Here is a 9,824-nt window from a genome sequence, read left to right as displayed (position 1 = left end):
CAGTATCTAGCTCAGATATAACATTCTATGAGAACAGTATAGACAATTGCTTGCTCCTTACAAATCCTAAACATTGCAGCCTTCAAACCAAAGCTTAAAGCTCTCCATCTCCAGGATGCCTTGGACTCACTCCTTTTTATTCTTCCTGTTCTCTCTCATCCCTCAATGCTTTGGATTAAGCCAGAATTGAGTTTTAAACCACCCTTTATACCTCTCAATGGTATCAGTTTCAAGTAGAAACACAGATGACAGGCAACCAACTGGACATCAGTAAGAACTTATCAAACACTTAGTCCACCTTGGGTTTCTTACTTATTTTTTTCTGGGGTGCTGGGAACTGGACCTACAGCTAGGCACTGAGCCCAAGCCTCAGCCTAAACATTTATGCTGCATTGGTCCCAGTCATTTTACTTTCTTCAGTTTGTCTGTGCTTAACACAGTTTCCTTACTTAGTGTAAAGTCATTTCACCACTGACACAGTGGCTCTCGACACGACCAGCTGCCTCTACCACTTGACTCCAGCTGCATTCCCACCATAGTAGGAGCTGTTGGAGCTCCACATCAGTCCAACCTGGCAGTTATCATGAAGACTGGCTCCTTGAGACATTTCTACATCCTAGAGAAACACTATCTGAATTCTGTGGCTACCCACAGGCTTGGGAACAACAGTTTAGGAACACAACTTAAGACCCAATGGGAGGGACTAGAGTGATGACTCATTGGATAAAGAGTAAAGTAAAGAGCTTATTGCTCCGACTTAAGAACTTGAATTCTCCATTGATCTCATTTTTTCTGTTCTATATCTTATTGTTGCAAAGTAGGAGTGGCAGGGGGGAAGCAGAAATATTACTAAATGACTCCATAAAACATCAAACACAGAACCATCAGGTCTGTACTTGCTGTGCTAAACGATGGGCAAGGCAGAAAAAAAAAAAATCCAATAAATGCTTCTTAGTTAAAGTGGTTGCCCTACATCCTAATTTGTTCCCATAAAGGATTAGAGGGCTCTGTGGATTGGCTGCAGTTCCTCCTGTGTGGTTTCTTTTTATTTACCTAGATATTTTTTTAACAGTGGTTCTCTCCAGCTATGTCTCGGAACAAAGATTTGTTTTCTCCTGAGATGCCACAAAGTTTCCAGAAAAAAATTTCTTTTCTACACTCCAGAAAAATTACTTCTATAACACAATGGAGCCAGCTGCCCATATCTTACTGTCATCAGGACCAAGATAATTCATCTCTTTCCTGCATGAATATTACTAAAGGAGATTGGAGACCACCCTTGCTTGATAAGACTACAGAAGGAAGGCAATACATTTTTTTCATGATGCCAGTGCCTGTTTTAATCAGCACTTAACAGATGATTTGGGACATTCTTATAATGTTGACATGGTTGGAATGCTAGACAGAATTGCTTTGTGGGAAGGAAGCAAACACTAAATCCTAGGCATGTGGCAAAGAACCTGCCTTACTGGAACTCTGCTCTGTCATCATTTCTGAGATGAGAGAGATGTTTCTATGGCAACAAGCCACATCTGCTGGCAGAAGGCCGTTTCGAGGAGTTTCTTTTTTCTTTCATTTTATGTCTAATTACATACTACTTTGAGAAATAAATAATAACAAAATTCTTCCTTAAGTAGGCACACTAACACCCGTAAGGAACACGTTGGATTTTATACTATGCCTCCAAGATGTGTATTTCCTTGCCCAAGTCCATGAAGGAATAGGACTCCTTTCAACAAAGCAGATGAAAGGAAATGAAAAGGAAAGAAAGCATCATGAAATCTCAGTGTCTGCAGAATAGTGCACACATCAACCACCATTACCATTCACAATTAACAGAGCTTCTTGGGCTTCTTCTGGCTCCACCTATAGGACCCACTGAAAGAAAATGCACTGTCCGACTCCACGCCGTTCATGCCCCCTTGAAGCTAACTGGAAACATGATGCACACACTTTTTTTTTTTTTCAGAGAAATTTGCGGAGACAGGAATCACTTTTGAGATGTTGCTCCTGCTGTTGACTATTTATTCCAGAACCTCCTATTTATTTTCTTAAGTGGTAATTGAATAAACTCATTGTGGTTCTTCTGTTTTGTTTGTAGCTAACATTTGGATCCTGAAATTTCATTAGTAATGCTGATGCTTCTGAGTATTTCATGAGCTAACAGCCAACAATAGCTCTATGATTCCAGTGGCAAAAAGAATCTTCCAGTAACTGAGGTAAGCACTCTAGCATTCAATTGAGATTTCATATCTTAAACACCTATAGAATATTTTGGCTGGGTCAGAATTCAATCCCCAGACCTCCAGGTATTACCTACGTGTCCCTTCCTTCTTTCACAAGTCAGGAAGGATGCTGAGGTGCTTAGCTTTTAGAACAGCAACAGGTGACAAACACCCCCTAGCTTCTTGACTTTCCAACAAATTGGCAACACCGCAGACTCCCAGCTTTCAGCATCGAAGGTTTCTTTAGGTAACACTGCCCCAATGGGATTCACAGTCACTGTTTCATCTGAGAAGTGAAAGCCCTGTTCTCCAGAAACCACTCTGCTCTTACAGCGTGCCAGAAATACACCTGTGACACTACATTTGATAAATGCCTCTAAGTGTCTGGGACTTAGATTATCCAATTCCTTAAGAGTTGTGGCGGCCACAAATATACTCTTCAACCTTTCTTCCAGTTCAAGGCCAGCACACAGAACATGCTGACATGTTTCTGAAGGAGAGATTCTCTCACCAGACAAACAATCTCTGTGCTTTTATGAAGCCCAAAATAGCAAAGCATATCTTGAAAAGAAAGACAAACCCACTCAGGATTCATGCAGAGGAGTGTCTCCAGGGACCCTGGTGACTGCTGAGGTCCTTGGTGAATGGCCTAATGTTCAGTAAGAGACCTTTATCAAGGAAATAAGGGAGTCAACAATAGAGGAAGATACCCAATATTTTCTTCTGGCCTCTCTATTTGAATACATAGGTGTATGATCCACATATAGAGGTACACATATACATATACTACACACATTTCACATACATACACATGTGCTCAAGCAAAAATATATAACCATTCTAAATTTTTATGAAGATTAATATTTGATGTAATTGATTTAAAAGTGTTTAATATAGTTTCCACACAGAAATATAACCATATAGGCTTTTCATCTGGCTTATTTTCCAGAGCGGAAATTTATTTTAGCATCAGTTAAATAAGCTTTTTACTACTTAACAAGTTTGAGATCGTGAATTAAAAGTGACGTCCAATAAATTCAGATCACGGGGGAAATTTCTACTTCAAATTTGCAAACCCCCTTTCAGAGTTTTTCCAGAGGTGACTTTTTTCCCACTCTAGACCATCAGAAGACATCTGACAACCCTTTTGGTAGTGAGAGACACTAAGAAGATATACGCAGACTTCATTAGTTTGTCCCTCAGGCTGGAGCTGTCTGCTCTGCTCAGTGTTTACCCAGTGGATGCTTTCCCATCCCTTTCTGAGCCTTGCCTCATCCTTTCTTTTGCAAACTGCCCTCAACCTGTGAGTCTCGTTCAAAGCCAGTGTTGGTTATTTTGCCCTACAGCAGACTCCTCTTCTCCCCAGGGAACAGGGAGCCTCAGACAGTTTATCTTCAGATAATCTCCAATTAGCTTCTTCTCTTCCTTCTCCAGCCAGGCTTGCGCTCACAACTTCCTCTTGCAAATCCACCTCCTGCTAGCATACTTCTCATATCTCCAGGAGGACATAGGATTTAAACCATCCGTCTTTCTGCTTTACTGTTTTCCTGTTTACCTACTGGCTAGACTTAAAACTTTTTCATGCCCTGAGATAAAATAAAATTGCACCTTCTTTCTGAGCTTGGTGAGCAGTCAATTCGCCTTATTTTTTTTTCTTTTTACTGATGTTTTGCCTTATTGTTTGTTTTTTGTTGTTAATTTTTTAATGTTTAACTTCTATATTTTCATTTTTTAAATTATCTTTTTATATTATAATTACTCCATTGCTGAGGAGGAGGGCAACCCCTTGGGAAGACCCGCAATCTCAACTAACCTGGACCCCTGAGATCTCCCAGACACTGAGCCACCAACCAGGCCGCATACAGCAGCTGATGTGAGGCCCCCAACACATACACAGCAGAGAGCTGCCTGGTCTGGCCTCTGTGAGAGAAGATGCACCTAACCCTGGGGAGACTTGAGGCCCTGAGGAGTGGGGAGGTCTGGTGGGCCGGGGTGGGGAGAGTGGACATCCACTTAGAGACTGGGGGCAGATATGGGATGAAGAGCTGTCGGAGGGGTATAGGAAGGGGATAAAGTCTGGCCTGTAAAAAGGATTAAAGAATAAAAAATAATATAATTGCTCAATTTTTCCCTTCTCTTTCCTGCCCTCAAACCCTCCATTATACCTCTTCTTACTCCATTTCAAATTCTCAGTCATGGACTTTTCTTCCATAAGTTGTTGTCACATACATACATACATACATACATACATACATACATACATAATTCATACATACATATACATACATGCATATACATACATACATACATAGAATCCTAAACACAGTCTGCTTAGTCTATATGACGTATGTATGTTTTCAGGACCAACTATTTGAAAATAAATAACCAGTTGGTGTTTTCTTCACTGGGAAGGACTGTTTCTCCTGCTCTCCATATTCCTTAATCAGTCATCCTTCTTTGTGTAGAGATGAATCTTGTATGTACTCGGGTGTATGTGTGTGTGTGTGTGTGTGTGTGTGTGAGAGAGAGAGAGAGAGAGAGAGAGAGAGAGAGAAAGACAGAGAGACAGAGAGACAGAGAGACAGAGAGAGAGACAGAGAAAGGGGGGGAAATAGACACACAAAGAAAAGAGGAAGAAAATCTTCATCTCTATGAGGTTAGCATCTCTATGACATAGTAAAGTCACACTGATATAAGTAAGAAATGTGGAAATGTGCATCAACTAAAAATGAAAAACAGCTTTAAGAAAACAAAAAAACCCAGCAGTGTTTCCCATCATGCCCCAACACAGCACATATGAAAAAGACCCAGCAGTGTTCCCCATCATGCCCCAACACAGCACATATGAAAAAGACCCAACACTGTTCCCCATCATGCCCCAACACAGTACATATGAAAAAGACCCACTGTTCTCCATCATGCCCCAACACAGCATGTATGAAAAAAGCACTCTACATGGCCAGTTAGGAGGAATTTGTTATGTTTCTATATGAGTTTAACATTTTTTTTAATTCACAGCTAGGACTTTATTCAGATTGCAGTCTCATTACACATGGTCCAAGAACATTCAAATAAGAACTTAAATCAGAAGCTAAAGATTGGTCTTCAAACATCATAGCCAACAATGCCACGTTTGCCTATGATCTCTCCGATATAAAATGACACCCACACCTCAGTGGCCACTAAGCCATTCAGCACAGCTTTCTTAACTGTAAGGTGTCTGAAGCTACCAGTTTTAGCACTCTGAATTATTTTTTTCACGCTCTGAATAGCTGTAGGGATTTCACCAGGGGTTGGGGGAACCAGCTCAACCTTGGTGTAGTGCCAAAATGTGGCCAATCAAGGCTTCGAGTGAGTCACAGCAGTGGCCACCATCGAAGGTGCCTTCTCTGCCAAGTTACACATGAACTTGACCATGGTCTAAGGTGGAAGGTACGTCTCCCGAACCACTGGCTGAATGTTGAGTTTAACATTTCAATAGAGGTTTGAGAAAGGAGATAACATATGTACAATGTTGTAGGGAGCCGTTTGTGCTGCACCCAAACATGGTACCGGCTTCCCGCCGAGAACTCAGCAAACAGAGCTGTTGCCCAGCCAAGAGACTTAATGTGCATGCACCACATAAGTCACAGCCCACTCTTGGGGCACATGATTGAGCTACAGGAGGATGCACCAATCAGGTAGCAACACGAGTTTCCTAGGCATATATAGCAGTGCATTTTCTCCCCCACGTGGGGAGAAGAGGAAGACAGTGGAGAGATTGCGGGAGACCCCACGTGGAGGGATGGCGGAGAGATACCACGTGGAGAGAAGCCGGATAGGAGAGGTTGTGGGAGATCCCGCGTGGACAGAGACTGGACAGAGAGATCACTCGTGGGGGACTGCGTGTGAGAGGTCGCCTAGACAGTAGAACTCGGTAGGGAGTCCCCGGCCCAGAGAGAAGTTTCCTGCTCAAGAAGCCCCCTGCTCAAAGTGCTGTTCAATAAAGGTTATCCGCAGAAGAATCTGTTTGTTGCACGCCTGTTCCTAGCGGTGGGAAGCGTGGGCGCGTGACACAATGTAGTCATAAGCAATATAAAATTATAATAACCATGTGTTACATGAAATGAAATAGGATTAAAATATGAGAAAATACTTGAGGTGGGTATTTGCAAGCTCTGACTTCATTTCCAAACTTAACTTTTTTACACAAATATTGCCTATGATGTCACATGCTACTTATAAATATTTATATCTCTTATAATTCTATATTTAAGTTATGTATAATTATTCCATAGCATAAACTGCTACAATTTAATTTTAAATATATAAGTTGAATTATAAGGTTGAAAATAAATTATTGCTAACCTTTCTGATAAACTTTTGAATGATGTAAGCAAGTCCTTTATTAGCCAACAACAAAAACTGGAAGATTTCAGTGAGAATTTCTATCTACATCACTGTGCTGAAGCCAGTAAAGACACCAGAAGTAGGCATGCCGTAATCTGTTCCAGTGAAGTTTCAAATTAAAAAAAAAAAAAAAAACCTGTTTTTTATAATTAATAAATTATAGAAATATAGGAAGTATATGTTTACAGTCATGAAAAATGCACTCATTAGAAAACAGAACTTCTATAATGGGAAATATCATGAAAAGCTCTAAGCACTTGTTTCTCTAGACATGAGCTTAGATTGAGAATATGAGTGTATCATTTCAGGAAGTAGGTGTTTTGATCATCAGTACTGTTGTCATTGTACTAATAAATCTCCTTAGGAAACCATCAGTACCGTGGTACAGACACAGTGTGCTCAGTCCTGTCTTACACAGAACTGGGAGGCACCACCTACCCTCCAGGGAACTAAAGCTCTAGTCCCCGACGCAAGCAAAATCAAAGAGTAGTAACCGATGACAGAAAAGTGCTCTGTTCATCAATTAGGTTGTTTTTTCACCAATTGACACAGCTCGTCTTTTCGTTTTTATTCTACTACTGAAATCTTAGACATTTTACAAAGTCTTCTGGCCAGCCCTGAGGAGAATAATGCCATATTTAATCATATCTGATGGTCAACAGAATGAAGACAGGCCCTTATAGAGAGAGCAGTATACTTACGACATGCCAGAAAGAATAGTCCATTAGGTAAGACCCTGAGAAATGGAACTTTCCACGTGGCATTTTCTGAATTTCACTTTCCCCACCAGCTTCATCCCAATGCTAAGATTAGAATCAGTTTCTTCTTTCTCTGAAAGTCACCCTGAGCTATATAATACAAGCTATGAGCCTTCAAATTCTATATTCTGCTGCCAAACAAATGTCTTCAATACATTATATCATGATTTAGTGTGAGATACTATGTTATCAAGGTGTATTGTTTGACTTCTTATCACCGCAACTGAACATCTGACAAGGAGCAACTTAAGAAAGGACAGATTTATTTTGTCTTATGATTTCTGAGAACACAGCCCATTGTCATGGAGAAGACATGCTGCCAGGAGCTACATGGCAGCAGGAGTGTGCAGTGGCCACTTGTTAATAGCTCAACAAACACAAAACAGATGACTGAAAGTGAGTGTAGGATCTACATTTCAAAGCCTGCCCCTCGTGACCCACCTTTTCAAAGTCTTAAAGCTTTCAAGACCTGCCTAAACATTGTCTAGCATCTGGTGTTCAAGTGCATGTGCCTGTGGGAAATATTTTACAGTCAGACAGTGATAACCCATGGTCAGATAATATTTATTTAGTTCTAAATGTCAGCAGGCACTTATATCACTTCATAAATATATTTGGGAGTTAAGATTCTCGCTTTTACTCATTAAAAATTGAGGCTCAGAGTAATTAATTTGTATAAGGGCACCAACCGAGCATCTGAGCTGAGGTATACCACCAAGTTCTGTATTCTTCTGTTTCAAATGCCTCTGTGAGTGTGCTATCTTTCAAACACACTGAAAATCAGAGGGTAGAAACTGTACCACCTAGTTTTACACACAATTCTTAACTTAAAACATAAAGATCACCCTTGACATAAGAATACATTATAAAAAGAAATGAAGTTTTTCAGTCCAAATGAAAAGGCAGTTGGGATACTCTGCATTGCCTCAAAGGAAGCAGTACCAAGGACAGTACCGGTTTTGAGAAGGTACTTAACTAAGAACACACCATTCTCCTCTACAGAAGTCTAACACAACCAGAAATGATCATCTGAACAGAAACATGACCGTCAAGTAAGGAGCAATTCAAGCAGCCATGTTCTGTGGTGAAAGAGCTTCCCTTTCCTGTCTGCCCCCACCTCCCTGTGCCTCACTCCCAACCCTAGCCCTAGTGCTATCACTAGAGCAGGCTGAGCACAGAAAGAGAACATCCCATTCTTTCAGCACGAAAGGCAGAAAAGTAGAGTAGGAGACGAGGGTGATGCTTGGGGAGGAGGGCTGTGACAAGTAGGGAAGAAGACATCAACTGTAGAGCTAATGCTGTTTCTCGGGATGAGTAGGAAAGATGGTGATGTAATGGATAAAATTATTAAACACATAACACGAAGACCAGCTAGTGAGTGGTTGGGAATGGAAGCATCTTCATGGAAGCAAGAAGAGGGGGTAAGGAGACGAGGGAAGGGCGGAAAGGGGATAAAATATAAAATGTAAATACATAGAATATCCAATAAAATGATTTTTAAAAAGCTATTGCAATAGAGCATTAGTAGTATTTTCAGAAGATGGGGGCATTTATGGAATAGAGTAAGTCAGAGAAGTGAATCTGTTTGGATAGTTTCTTGTAACTGAGGCTAAGCAGATAACTGAGAGGGTAAAGTGCTTTGGCATGATCCCTAGCATCTATATAGAAATCTGGGTATATACTATGATAATTCCAGAGCTGGAAGGCTGAGACAGCCAGACCTTGGGGCTCACTGGTCAGCCAGTGTAGCCTGATCAGTGAACTTAAGTCCCAATGAAAAACCCTGTCTCAAAAAACAGGTAGGCCGTCCCTAAGGAGGTCGACTTCTTATCACACACAAGCACATGTGTAGCCATGATAATTTCCTTTATAGCAATATTTATTTCATTTATATTTCTAAGTGCATTGGTAATGTTGTCCACCTTTAAACAGAGACTAAAGCCCCCGTGTAATTCTAAACTTCCAAATTTTCTCCTTCATCACCAGAGAGAAAGGAGGAAGGGAAGAAGATTATGAATGAATCTGAGCATGAGAGAAGTGACCCTGTGTCATGTGTTAAGTTGGTGTACTTTACATGTGGGTTTGAGAAAGCCTTGGGACCCAAACTTATCAGTATTTCCTTCCCTTGTACTCTAGTATGATAATCAGTCAAAATTCAGACATGTACCTCTGGGAGGTGGTTGCCTAAGTAATTGTCTTTGATTTATGGTTCTTTTATATAGTTTAGTTATCAACAGTTCATCTAACAAATATCAATCTGATATTATAGAATAACATACAAATGAGGAATCATCCAGATAACAGCAGTGCCCTACTGGTGTGTGACTCAACTAATTATATTGGCACACCCTGTATCATTGTCATTAACACATGTGTTTAAATAAATAGTTAATACTGTACACTGAGGCATGGAAAACCCGAATGAGTGAGGAGCCATCTACTATAGGGAGAG

General features: G+C 40.7%; 1 pseudogene across 1 annotated transcript; it reads right to left on the bottom strand.

Moving 5' to 3' along the window:
• Window positions 1-5,330: 5,330 nt before the first annotated feature.
• LOC308433997 (ATP synthase subunit g, mitochondrial-like) lies at window positions 5,331-5,642 on the bottom strand (annotated as a pseudogene). Its single transcript has one exon. The product of its transcript is annotated as an ATP synthase subunit g, mitochondrial-like (transcript).
• Window positions 5,643-9,824: the final 4,182 nt, after the last annotated feature.

Source organism: Micromys minutus (assembly GCF_963924665.1).
Source record: "Micromys minutus genome assembly, chromosome: 1".
Taxonomy (NCBI): domain Eukaryota; kingdom Metazoa; phylum Chordata; class Mammalia; order Rodentia; family Muridae; genus Micromys; species Micromys minutus.
This window is presented reverse-complemented; position numbering and strand designations above follow the sequence as displayed.